Source organism: Sciurus vulgaris (assembly GCF_902686455.1).
Source record: "Sciurus vulgaris genome assembly, chromosome: 8".
Classification (NCBI taxonomy): domain Eukaryota; kingdom Metazoa; phylum Chordata; class Mammalia; order Rodentia; family Sciuridae; genus Sciurus; species Sciurus vulgaris.
Window position 1 is genome coordinate 122,611,007 of NC_136468.1, and position 14,359 is coordinate 122,625,365.

The 14,359-nt window shown below is 38.7% G+C and overlaps 1 pseudogene across 1 annotated transcript; it reads right to left on the bottom strand.

Annotated features, from left to right (window-relative positions):
* Positions 1-6,217: 6,217 nt before the first annotated feature.
* On the bottom strand, positions 6,218-11,777 carry LOC306667698 (KATNB1-like protein 1; annotated as a pseudogene). Its single transcript has 3 exons — positions 11,722-11,777; positions 10,301-10,383; positions 6,218-7,122 (listed from the first exon to the last, which is right to left on the bottom strand). The product of its transcript is annotated as a KATNB1-like protein 1 (transcript).
* Between the last annotated feature and the right edge of the window lie 2,582 nt (positions 11,778-14,359).

A 14,359-nucleotide genomic window follows, 5' to 3' on the forward strand; every position in this document is an offset into this window, starting at 1 on the left:
TTAGCTTTATAAAAATGATCAAATTACAATATATTCCACATCAAGTAAATACTTCTGAAGAGTTCATGAACAGCACCATCACTATAAAGACAGTTACTCTGTGTCCTCCTAGTTCCCTCTAAGGACTTACTGGAGTCACTTGCAAGTGACAGCAAAAATGAGGAGGATACACTAATTGTCCAGTGGGAGAACCCACTGAAGGTCAGTTGTTCTCATTCGAAGCAAAAGTGTTGCTTTATCAGTTTCTATTTCAATTAAATTAAAATATGAAAATCTGAACATGCATAGTTTACATGATATATTCGGTTTCCTTGTTAGGGGAAATTTTACTGGAAAATCTGTTACCAACTGACACCTCAATCAAGAGAGCATTGAAAAATGACAACATCTGTACAAGCTGAATAGCAGCATTTTTCATTGCAGCATTTTTCCATCTTGGAAAAAGGTTTTTTTGCTTTTTTTTTTTTTAATTGTCAACTACAGTTAGACTTGACACACATTCCATGTAAAGAGGCAGGAGGAGTCTCACTCTTTTGTTTCCTCAACTTGACCACTGTTTTCTAATATCAACAAGTGAACAGAAGGCCTGTGCACACAGGGCACAACATGGCATGATCCTCATGGTGATTCTTTTTCTGGCAGGTAGACACAAGATGAACTAAGAAAGGTATGTACTGTGAAATCACTTACTTGCTGATGAACCATTTAGATGGCGAGAAAGATGAAATTGTTCTTGTGGCTTTAGTGTTGCAGAGCCACCCTGATTTCAGCTTCCTGCTACGAATGGGATTGGGGAAATTGTGGTAGAAATTCATCGTCCAGGTTAAGAACTATAGTCATTCTCTGTAGTTCTGGAAAAGCCTGCATTCCCTTTAGGTGGTGTGAGGATATGCACATGGGGGTGGGGTGTGTCTGTGTGTGAATCCATGTGGTGTGATTCTAATGATGCCTGTGACTGAGGGTTTGTGTCTTTCTCTGGATATTTGTTTGTTCCCTAGCTGCTAGTGTCAATATTTTCAATCAAAAATGCTATCACTGTTGCAATATAAAAAATACAGAAGAAAATTAATCAAATTGTAAGCTTCATATGTATGTAACTCTTTGATTGCCACAGGTACTTCAGTGAACATGGAAAACTATCGCATCAACACCCAAGACAGTTCACAGGGCCTGGACAAAGCTGTGTTTCACAGTCTCTCATATTGTGTCAGAAACATTTTAATCATAAACCTTACCTATGAGTCTCATCCACATGGCATTTGGTCATTCAGTCTTTGACACTTTTCCTACTCACTTTCCTGTGAAATGCCTTACAATTCATTTACACAATTCATCTTAAGTTCAGAGCTCTGGGTAGTGTAGTTTCTTTGCAGTGAGCCCTTAGTACAGGTGTTCATGTGCCACACCCAGTTATGGCAGGAAAATGAGGCAGGAAGAGCCTGAGGCAGAAAATACACTGCAGTTTTTTCCATGTAGATCTCATACGGACCTTCAGATAATGCTGCCAGGTAAGGCAATGCCATGTGCATGTGAAACCTGTCTCCCATCCTTTGACCTGGTCATGGTTTCTATACTCTGCCCAGAAACACTGTAAACTGTATAGAGAAACAAGAGTGTCCCTTGAGGGACTGAGCATCAGAGTGAATATTTGCCTGCCTTTTTAAGAGGCCCAAGAAGAAGACATCCATTGCAAGTTGGGAAGACATCAATGCAGCCTTGGGGACAGGAAAAATCTCCATGTTGAACATACAAAAATCTCCTGTTGAACATACAAGTTGAAATAGTTCTCGGTTGCTTCTGGAGGCCTTTCTATGGAAACAAGTCAAGGTATTATTTTAAATCAAAGGAGCAAAAAATTATCAAGTTTTGATGGTGATTCACTTCTGCAACATGTTTTCTGTGTCGATGCATTTTATTTTAATAAACGTTGATCACACTGTGGGTAAGAAAATTTTCCCCACAAAATAGCATGCCACTTGTTTACCCCAGAAACTATGTGCTTAAGACAAGATTGTCCTAAAAATCTTAAATCTCTAGGTCACAGTTTCCTAATGGTTCTGAATGAGACCCAGCTATGTGCAGTCAGAGATAAAACTCAGTGTTTCCAACAGGGGCTCCAGGAATTCATGGACAGTTATTCAGTAGGCTCCATGAGGGAGAGCAGGGCAAAACCTCTGGACGTCCATTTAGAGGAACAATAGTTAGGGGGCAGGAGGAAGACAGAAAGGGCATCCAGGCCATGGGATGGGAGGTAGATTTCAAGGCTGCAGATCAATGTCATCAACTGAGTAAGTTAAGGATGTTTAGGCCCCTTATGAATGGGAATGAACAAAGATGTGGCCTTCAGGGGTGACATGAGCACTGTCTAGCCTCCTAATATCCTGGAGATTTTTTTTCACTTGAGTCAGAAAGGCAATCATCAAGAATATAAATAATAATAAGTGCTAATGAGAATGTGTGGAAAAGGTACATTGTTGGTTGTACTGCAAATTAGGACAACCACTCTTGGAAGCAGTATGTTCCTCTAAAAACTAGGAATGGAATCACGTAGGACCCTGCTATCCCACTCCTTGATATTTATCCAAAAAACTAAAATCAGCACATTGTAGTGATACAGTCACATCAATGTTACAGCAGCATAATAACAATACGAAGTTGTGGGATTAGCTCCCCCAATGAAGAATGAAATTCTGGCATAGAGAACATCATGCGAGGTAAATAAGCCAGATGCAGAAAGTCAAGGGTCAAATGTTTTCTCTCACATGGGGCAGCTAGATCAAATAAGGCATAAAAATGGGTGGGAGAATCCCATGCAAATAGAGAAGAGCTAGGTGGAGCAAAGGAAGAGGATTGGTGGGAGAAGGAGGAGGGACTGGAAAGGATAGAAATGGTGAAATAAAATTGGTCAAATTATATGACTACACAATAGTGAATTTCATCTTTTATCTATATCTATCTATCTATCTATCTATCTAGTATCAACTTTAAAAATTATGAGTAAATAGAAGGGAGACCATTAGAGTAGAGAAAAGGGAATAGGAAGAGGGAAGAGGGGAGACAAAGAGGAAATTCTGATGACTAAATTGGAGCAAATTATACTCCATGCTTGTATGATTGTGTCAAGATGAACTCCATTATTATGTATAACTATAACGTACTAATAAGAAAGAGGAAAAAAAATGGGATCTCAGGGTGAGATGTCCGTGGACTTGATAGTGCAGAATTCTTGCTATTTGGGGGCTGCTGGGAGAGTGTATTGACCAGGAACAGTGCTGTCTGACCAAAGTTGTGGACATATGATGATGGAGGAATGAGAGCCTGTTAGCTCCCTTGTGGAGGGTCTTGGGATGGAGTCGGGGGTCACAAAAGTAGCTTCTGATCAAGTCCCTCTAAGGTAAATAAGAGACTGCCCCTTGTCCTTGCAGGAGCTGTGGAGAGATGAGAGGTTGTGAGTCTGGGTTTGGGTGAGAAACATTACTATTAGGAAGACTCATGATCAAAGTGTATGTAACTACTACCTGTTCTCAGGCAGGCCTCGGTTGAACTGCTCAGTCAGGTGGGCAGATCAGCAGCCAGAAGATGTAGGAATATGTCAACTTCTTCTATTGAACCAAATAAGCCCCAGCCCAGCAGGAAACATTTAATTGACCTAAACCATTCATCTACCATTGTACAGCGGAAGGAATGTTAATTTTTGGCATAGCCATAAAGTGGCAGTTGATTTGGAATGTCCTAAGTTCTGAGCCAGTTTGAGAACCATGGAGACCAGTGGTCACTTTGAGTGGTCAACTGCTCAACAGGAGGGCTCAGGGAGAGTCAGTTGACAGAAGATGCTAGGGAGCTCAGAAGGTGGGGCTTTTTGATGTCCTTCAGAGGGGTTTTATTTAGTTTAGGTCAGAAATTAAACAATAGGTATAAAATGAATTAAGTTTAGATCAGGAATTAAAAGGTAGGGTTGCAACTTGAACTCTTTTTTTTTTTTTTTTTTCTGCTCAGGCACTTCTTGCAGGGCATTAGTATTCTGAGGAAAGCTTGGCACAGGAAAATTTTGAGAGAGTGGGAAAAGTTCTTGGTTTAGGGTTCTAGGGCATCATCTAGAGGACTCAGGTATTCAGAGATCTCTATTCCCAGGGAACTAACGACCTTCTTGTCTCAGATCCATCAGGCAACTGTGTTGAAGTTAAATTTCAAATCCTTGAATTGTAAGATGTGGATGTCAGTCCCAATTCTACCTATCTTGCGGTGCTGATGTGGAGATCTTGGGAAATAAGATATTTTCTGTAAACTATAAAGCATCACACCCATGCAAAGTAAGAAGAGTTTATAATTCTTCTTAAATGTTATCCTTACAACATAACATAGGCCATATTAACATCCACATCCCCAAACAGGAGATTGAGATATAGTGGGGTATAAGTACCTTTCACAGGTATAACTTCTAAGTAGGATTTCATTCTAGGCCATGAGGCCCCAGCCCCTGTGCTCTGAGTAAATATTCTCTGCCTTCCTTTTTTAAAATTATTTTTTATTTTTTACAGACTGCATTTTGATTCATTGTACACAAATAGGATACATCTTTTCATTTCTATGGTTGTGCATGATGTAGATTCATATTATTCATGTAATCATACATGTACAGTAAAAGTGTTTGCCTTTATAGTCATCTGGTTAGGTTTGAAGGGCACACTATACTGAAGGATCTTCCTGAAGTCAACTCTCACTTAGATGACTCTGTAAAAGGAGATCAAAAGTTTGAACTTTGAGAACATTCAAAATCCTGTCTTTCATTTTGAAATATAACACTGTATTATCGCCAACTATAGTCACTATACAAAAAAACATCAGAAGTTATTCCTAATGTCCAACTGTTACATGAAATGCATTCACCAAACTATCCCCAGACTCTGGTAACTACTATTTTCAACTTTTGAGATCAACATTTTTAAATTCTACATATGAGTGTGATTATTTTACTTAACATAATGTCCTTTAGGACCACAAATGTTGTAAAGGACAGGACTGTTCTCACCACAAAGTAACTTGATGGTAATCATTGTACATTGCACACACACATCAGAACATCACAATGAACTCAGAGGAACGTACATGTTTATGTGTACATCCAAAAAAGTTGGAGCTATGATAAAATATTACTAATTATCTATGGTTTTCTGCCAGTGAGTGTCAACAGCAGTCTCCTTTGCAATACATTTCCCAGGTTCTTGCCTCCCCACTGGAAGATTGCTCCTCAGAGGACAAGATAATCTACTGCCCACTCCACACATTGGGTCACAAATATCTGCCTTTGTCTGGACAATAGGGTATACCCTGCAGAAGAGTCAAATGAAGGTACTGTGCAAATTCCATCTTCTTCTGTGAAGTGTCTGTTCATTTCCTTAGCCCATTTGTTGATTGGATTATTTGTATGAGACCCTTCATCTTATAGAAAAAAAGGTAGGTCCAAATCTTCAACATGTCGGCTTAGGATCAGACTTCCTTAACGGGACTCCCATAGCACAAGAAATAAAAACAAGGATCAATAACTGGGATGGATTCAAACTAAAAAGCTTTCTCTCAGCAAAGGAAACTATCAGCAATGGAAAGAGAGAGCCTACAGAGTGGGAGAAAATCTTTGCCACTTATACTTCAGATAGAGCACTAATTTCCAGAATATATGATTAACTCAAAAAAACTCTACACCAAGAATACAAATAACCCAATCAACAAATGGGCTAAGAAAATGAACAGACACTTCACTGAAGAAGATCTATAAGCAATCAACACATATATGAAAAAATGTTCAACATCTCTAGTAGTAAGAGAAATGCAAATCAAAACTACCCTAAGATTCCATCTCACTCCAATTAGAATGGTGATTATCAAGAATACAAGCAACAATAGGTGTTGGCGAGGATGTGGGTAAAAAGGTACACTCATACATTGCTGGTAGGGTGCAAATTAGTACAGCCACTCTGGAAAGCAGTGTGGAGATTCCTTCGAAAACTTGGAATGGACCCACCATTTGACCCAGCTCTCCCACTCTTTGGCCTATATCCAAAGGACCTAAAATCAGTAAACTACAGTAACACAGCCACATCAAGGTTTATAGCAGCCCCATTCACAATAGCTAGATTGTGGAAACAACCTAGATGCCCTTCAACAGATGAATGGACAAAGAAACTCTGGTATATATACACAATGGAATACCAAATGCTCTTTAGTAGATGAAATCTCTCAATAATAAATTTTGTAATAAATAAGCATCTTCATCCTTAGCTCTATTATCAGTATATCCTGGAACCAAAGTAGGATGGTTTTCTTGTTCCCACAAGCCACTTAATTGTTGTTTTAAAAAAAAAAAAATCTGAATTTTGGCCAGGTGCAGAGGTGCACACCTGTAATTTGTTTTTAAGTAATGACTTTACAAGAGGCAACAAGTCTACACAGCAGCCAAGTGAGATACATTGTTTTTCTTCCTGTGAACTATTAATGAATATAGGCAGACCATTTACCACAATTCCAAGATCTTCTATCCTCACTAAATAATTGACTTATACTTCAAATAGTTCACTTACACTTCTCTTTGTCCAGAAAGTTAAAGCTACATTCGATCTCAAATTCCTGCTAAAAAAATAACATGGACCATTGTTTCATGATCCTGAGAAATCTCAGGAAAAAACCCACTGTATTTAGATGATGGGCTTTCTGTCTGTGAAGGACCAGAGTCACTGGTGTTAACCAAATATGTTTGACTCTCATGGCATAATTTTCCAGGCAGATGGCCTACACAAGCCAGTTCATTTTCTTTATTTGCCATGTCACAATTCCCACTTATAGGGGATTTTTTTCTATAACAAGGATTTGGAAAAGGATGCTGAAATTTTTCTGCAATAGATCATCTTTCATTTTTTTTTTTTTTTTTTTTTTTTTTTTTTTTTAAACAGCTTGTCCAGTTGTTCTATTTATATAAGCAGCCATCTCTTTTGGAGATTTCTTAACCTCCTTCATGTTCTTATTAGTGAAACTAGAAATCTTTTTTTCTAGGAAGATCAATAGAATGATCCTCAATATTATTGCAGAAGTTCTGTTTTTTAACATTGTGAGTTTCCAATGCCAAAATCTCTTAAATACTGGCACTACGTGGTACTGCGGTGCCTCACCTCAGCACCTGCACTGGCAAACTGCTACTGGACAGCCTAGAGCATTCCTTGGCTTCAGGGCTGAACCCCACTCAGAGCCATTCAAACCTCCCATTCTTTTTTTTTTTCATTCAAATTCATGGTTTATTAAGGTTTATTATAATACAAGATGATGTTTTGGATACTTAAGGCATCCTGAGTATTTTCAGTAAAACTGACAGATGAGTATGCACTATTTTTACTCTGTGATTTCATGGAGTCTATTATGCCTCCCCTGATAGAGAAGTAGGAATAGAAAAGAATTTGCCTTTTCCTTAACTCTGCCCATCTAGGACACTGAATTTTCATGGTTGATCTACTTTATTCTTTTCAATATGAGGTATGTTTTATGGCCCATGGTGTCTATTTGGAGGTATGTTTCCTGTGACCCTAGAAGACATTGTATTGTCTCATTGTTGAAGCATGCATTGTACGAGTGCCGATTAGGTCTGGTTGAATGACAGTGCTTTTCTTAGTTTTAGTAGGGGTGGCCATGACAAAGTACTAGAGACTCTTTGGCTTGAAATAAATGATTAAAAAAAAACTGTTTCATAGTTCTGAAGGCTGAAAGTCCATGATCAGATTGAAGGCAGGACCATCCTACCTCAAATCAATAGGAAGGAACTGGGCAGGAGGTGGGAATTAGGGTGTGGCTATGGGGTATATATTTTGTATCTGGAGAGTGGAATCTCTCTCTTTATGCTTCCTGATCACCTTGATGTGAGCTGCTTCCCCTCTGTCACCCTCTCCCACCATGATATTCAGCCTCACATTGAGCCCTGAGGAATGGAGCCAGCCTTCTATGGACTAAGACTCTGAAACCGTGTGCCCTCAAATAACTTTTCCTCCTCTGCAGTTGTTCTGGTTGGGTCTTTCAGTCACAGCAGTGAAATGGCTGACTAAAATGCTTGCAACTGATTAAAATAATTAATATTACATATATTTCATCACAAAGATTAAAAGTGAAACAATACATGATAAATTTAGTGACAGCAGTGACAGATCTGTGAAAGTCAAATAATTTGGTAAAATTTAAAGTGAAAATTGGGGGAGTTGCCTGGGCTTCAAGATGGGCAGGAAGAGCGAAAAGCTACTGGCTTCAACTATGCAGTGCATTTTAGTATGAATCCACTTTAAATGGACTGTTTCAGGTGTATTTGGCTACAGCTAGCTAGAAAGCCAAGGCTTTGTTATTTCCTCTTTCTACTCCTTTTAAAAAATTTGTATTGATTCTTTTTAGTTATACATGACATTAGGATTGATTATGGCATAATTATAAAAGCATGCTTTAATTCAGCCCCCAGTATTTCCCCTCCCCATTCCTCCCTTTCCCTGTTCCTTTCCCTCTACTCTACTGATCTTCCTTTCTGCTATTTACTTTTTGCTCCTACAATCAATAAGGAGTACATTCCAGCAGAAACTCAGTCCGTATTTTTGATCAATTATCTCTCCATACCAAGAAAGATCCCCTAGTCATTCTTCAGTGACTCCTATGTACTGAAAATTATCCTGTATTCTCCTAGATCCCCCAGAGTTGCTGATGTAGGAGTTCACAAGTTTCAAGGCGGAGGGTAAGGTTCTATCTATCAATAAGAGAGGGATGTCTTTCTTTCTTTAACATCTACATGATTTTCCTCTCTTTAGCTTCTTTTCTAATCAACTTCAGACATGAATATCTGACCAAGTACTTTGTAGATGAACTAAACAATTTCCTTTGCCAAAGAATGTCAACTCCAAATCTATTGCCAACTGATACCTGACTCCAGATGGTATTCGTGTATGACAGCATCAGTTATGAATTTTAGGGTAGTAAGAATTTCCCTCTATAACACCTTTTCTGGTTATAAAGGAATTTTGTAGATGCCAACCAGAATGGACTTGAGAAATTTTCCATGTACTTGCCTTTTGTGCAAGTGCCCTCTGGGCTTTATTTTTTGGTCATTTCCTGGATCACTCTTTCCCATCTAATTTTCCCATGTCACCATGGTGAATAAAAGTCCTGTGCAAGCAGAATGTGGCATGATTAGATCCTCACAGTGTCCTTCTTTCTTTCATTGTAGGTGGACTGCAGAGCAAATGAAAACTGTATGTATTCTGAACTCACTTGCTAAGGGAAAGTTCAAGTGCTGAAAAAGTTTCGGCTTTCTTGCCTATTTCTATCTATAAAGCCACCCTGATTCCAGATTCTTGCTGGAAAAGAAGACTGGGAGTTTAGTGAAAAAAAAAACTGCTAGTCCAGTGAAGACTTATGTCCATCTATTACAGCCCCCAGGTGGAGCTCTATCATTTTGGTGGTGTGAATTTTGTGCATGACCAACAGGAGGTATTTACAAGTGAGTCCATGTGTAATTAGTGGGAAATGGGTTAGTGTGCATTTCTCCAGAAAATTCTGTTCCCACATTCACAGCACAATACAAACGGCAATTTTCTAAAAATAAAAACTCCACATCCCTGCACACTTAATATAAATCAATTCATTCAACCCTCATGACAGTAGAATCTGAAAGTTAGTTTAATGTCACCACTTCTTAGTTGGAGATGATGCAGGGATGAGTGATCCAGGCTCTTCACCCTGTAAGTACAAGAGGCATATGTGAACCCAGGTACCCATCCCAATGGTGATAGTCTGGGCTGCAGAATCATATTCATTATTCAACCATGGAATAACTAGTCACCAGCCCAGGGAGTTCCAGCACATATACTTCTGGAAGGATTCTATTCTAGAGGTCCCAAACATTGTCTATCATTATGTGACTTTGGTGGTGAGGTAATCTTGAGTGCAATAGGGACATTAAACATCAGATTTTGGTATGAACAATAATGTGAAGGACACATAATCCACAAGGTTCTGGTCAATTCACATATTTTGAGAGGTGCAAGGCACCTTGTAGGACAGTCAAGGTTCACACCTGCTGGTGCTAGGGTCCCTTGCTCTTTGTAGACAAGAATCAGGAAGTTATTTTATTTAATGATAGGATCACCACTAGCTTTAGAAATGTTCAACCTCATTAGTACACAAAACCAAGGGATAGTGACTCAAACTACAACTTAGCTGTTAGGCTTGTGTTTATCACCCTTGTTGCAAATCTCCCTTCCATCTGGGTTAGGGTGTCAGCACTCACCACTGCTGAACTCCACCATGAACTGTCCCACCGTCACGGGATTAGTGTGAGGGTGGGCAGCTACTGACACAAGGGATATGCACCTTGTGTAGAAAAGAAGAAAGGGCCAGCATGGTGCCCACACCTGTAATCCCATCTACTCTGGAGGTTGAGGCAGGACTGATCACAATTTTGGGGCCAGTCTGGGCAACTTAGTAATAACCACTCTCAACATAAAAGTGCTAGGAGAGTAGCTCAGTGTTAGGGTGCTTGCCTAGCATGCAAAAGGTCCTGGATTTGACCTCAAATACTGGGAAAAAAAGGAAGAAAGGAAGGAAAAGGATTTAGGAAATATTAGTAGTGGTTATTTTGAAATGGTAAGATTTTAATGTTTTCAAATCTTTAGTGACAAATTATTTTTATAAAAATTAGAAAGCAAATGTAGTAGAATATTTTGTCTATAAGTGAATCCAGTCTGCCAAAAAATGTTGCTATTAATCAAGTAAAAAAACTTCTAGAAGAGACAACATGTATATAGCAGCATTTATGGATGCAGGGGTAAAATGCGATCTTGGAAGGTATCAAGATTGTGTCTATTTAGTTATATGTCTGAATGGGCAAGAGGAAGCCTGGGACTCAATCAGTGACACATAGCATGGACTTTAGTGTTTATCTCCTTTTTAGACTAGTTCACACAATTAGTTTGACTTTAACTTGAAAGTCAAAGGCTCTGTTTCTCACCTCTTTCCTGCTCCACTCCTTTGCCTTTCACTCATGCCCTGCATCCATATCAAGTAATGCTCCTCAATAATTCATGAACAGAAACATCCATATCTTGACAGTCACTCTTTGTCATCCTACTTTCTTCTGAAGACTTGTCAGAGTTACTTGTAAGTGACAGCAAAGACAAGGAGGGCCCACTGAATGCCCTGGTAAGGTCTCTTTTCTTCATCTGAAGTGGAAGTATTGCCTTCTTAGTTTCTAGTTCAGTTCCATTAAAATATGAAAATCTGAACATGTATAGTTTAGAAAATATATATAGTTACCTTGATGGGGGAATGTCAGTGAAAAGTCTGCTACCAACTGACACCTGATTCAAGATTAAAAAATTGCATGATTATTTCAAAGTGTATAGTAGTAAGCATTTTCCTCATCAACATTTTCCTCAGGAACTCCTTGGAAAATAATTTTGTAATTGCCAACCACAATAAACTTGAGATATCCATCTCCTGGGAAGAGCTTGTGTCTTAGTAGGAATAGATTTTGCTCTGTTCTTGCCTTTGGGTTCCTTTGACTTGACCTCTGTTTCCCATATGTTTTTTTTAATGTCACCAAGAAAAGAAGAGGATCAGCATGAACTGGTCCTCATAGTGATTCCTTCTCTGTAATTACAGGAGAATGCAACAGGAACTGAAAATGGTAAGCACTGTGGAATCACTCACTTGCTGATGAATCGTCTAGATGATGAGGAAGGTGGAATAGAATTGCCAACTTTCATGTGAACAGCCAGCCTGATACCAACTTTGTGCTGTGGGTGAGGATTGGGGTATGGTGGTAGTAACTTATTTTCCAGATGAACTACTATGACTATTCTTCATTTTCTCTGAAAGCAGCTTGTTCCCTTTAGGTGGTATGGGGCTGTGTGTGCAGGGAAGGATTATGTCTGTGTGTGCATCCATGTGGTATTATTCTGAGTGTGCCTGTGTGTGAGTTTTTGTGTGTTTTACTAAATATTTATTTCCTTAGTTGCCAGTATGGATGTTTTCAATAAAAATGCCACATTCGCTGCAGCATAAATAGATGTAAATCAATCAAATTATCCACTCTATATGTATGCAGTTTACTGCATGCCAAGTATACCTCAATTAAATGGAAAATACCACATCAAAACTCAGGACAATGTTCACATGACTATAAAGAGGACAAATGCCCTGTTAGTGGGCTAGTAGCAACTTCATTTTATTTATTTATCTTTTTTTTAAAAATCATAAATTTACATAGGGCAATGTTGTTTGATTCATTGTTATTTTTTCCCTTCCCCCCAACCCTCCAACCCCTCCCACCCTCTTTTCTCTATATACAGTCCTTCCTTCCTCCATTCTTACCACCTTCCTTATCCCTAATCCTAAACCTAACCCTAACCCTAACGCTAAATCCTCCTACCCCCATTATATGTCCTCATCTGCTTATCAGTGAGATCATTCGTCCTTTAGTTTTTTGAGATTGGCTTATCTCACTTAGCATGATATCCTCCAATTTCATTCATTTGCCTGCAAATGCCATAATTTGATCACTCTTCATGGTGGAGTAATATTCCATTGTATATATATATGCCACAGCTTCTTTATCCATCCATTCATCAACTGAAGGGCATCTAGGTTGGTTGCACAATCTGGCTATAGTGAATTGAGCAGCTATGAACATTGATGTGGCTGTATCTCTGTAGTATGCTGATTTTAAGTCCTTTGGGTATAGGCCAAGGAGTGGGATAGCTGGGTCAAATGGTAGTTCCATTCCAAGCTTTCTGAGGAATCTCCATACTGCTTTCCAGAGTGGCTGCACTAATTTGCAACCCCACCAGCAATGTATGAGTGTACCTTTTTCCCCACATCCTCGCCAACACCTATTGTTGCTTGTGTTCTTGATAATCGCCATTCTAATTGGGGTGAGATGAAATCTTAGGGTAGTTTTGATTTACATTTCTCTTATTACTAGAGAGTGGAACATTTTTTCATATATCTGTTGATTGCTTGTACATCTTCTTCTGTGAAGTGTCTGTTCATTTCCTTAGCCCATTTGTTGATTGGATTATTTGTATGCTTGGTGTACAGTTTTTTGAGTTCTTTATAGATTCTGGAAATTAGTGCTCTATCTGAAGTATGCTTGGCAAAGATATTCTCCCACTCTGTAGGCTCTCTGTTCACATTACTGATAGTTTCCTTTGCTGAGAGAAAGCTTTTTAGTTTGAATCTATTCCAGTTGTTGATTCTTGCTTTTATTTCTTGTGCTATGGGAGTCCTGTTAATGACGTCTGATCCTAAGCCAACAAGTTGAAGGTTTGGACCTACTTTTTCTTCTATAAGATGCAGGGTCTCTGGTCTGATTCCGAGGTCCTTGATCCATTTTGAGTTGAGTTTTGTGCAGGGTGAGAGATAGGGGTTTAATTTCATTCTGTTGCATATGGTTTTCCAGTTCTCCCAGCACCATTTGTTGAAGAGGCTATCTTTTCTCCATTGCATATTTTGGCACCTTTATCTAGTATGAGGAAATTGTATTTATTTGGGTTTGTGTCCGTGTCCTCTATTCTGTACCATTGATCTACCTGTCTATTTTGGTGCCAATACCATGCCGTTTTTGTTACTATTGCTTTGTAATAGAGTTGAAGATCTGGTATTGGGATACCCCCTGCTTCGCTCTTTCTACTGAGGATTGCTTTAGCAATTCTGGGTTTCTTATTCTTCCAGATGAATTTCATAATTGCTTGCTCTATTTCTGTAAGGTACGTCATTGGGATTTTAATTGGAATTGCATTGAATCTATATAGCACTTTTGGTAGTATAGCCATTTTGACAATATTAATTCTGCCTATCCATGAACATGGGAGATCTTTCTGTCTTCTAAGGTTTTCTTTAATTTCTTTCTTTAGTGTTCTGTAGTTCTCATTGTAGAGGTCTTTCACCTCTTTTGAGAGATTGATTCCCAAGTATTTTATTTTTTCGACGCTATTGTGAATGGGGTAGTTTTCCTAATTTCTCTTTCTGAAGATTCATCACTTATGTATAAAAATGCATTGGATTTATGAGCATTGATCTTGTAACCTGCTACTTTACTGAATTAACTTATGAATTCTAAGAGTTTTCTGGTGGAATTTCCAGGTTCCTCTAAATATATAATCATGTCATCAGCGAACAGGGATAGTTTGAGTTCTTCTTTTCCAATTTGTATCCCTTTAATTTCTTTGGTTTGTCTAATTGCTCTGGCTAGAGTCTCAAGAATGATGTTGAATAGAAGTGGTGAAAGAGGATATCATGCCTTGTTCCATTTTTTAGGGGGAATGCTTTCAGTTTTTCACCATTTAGA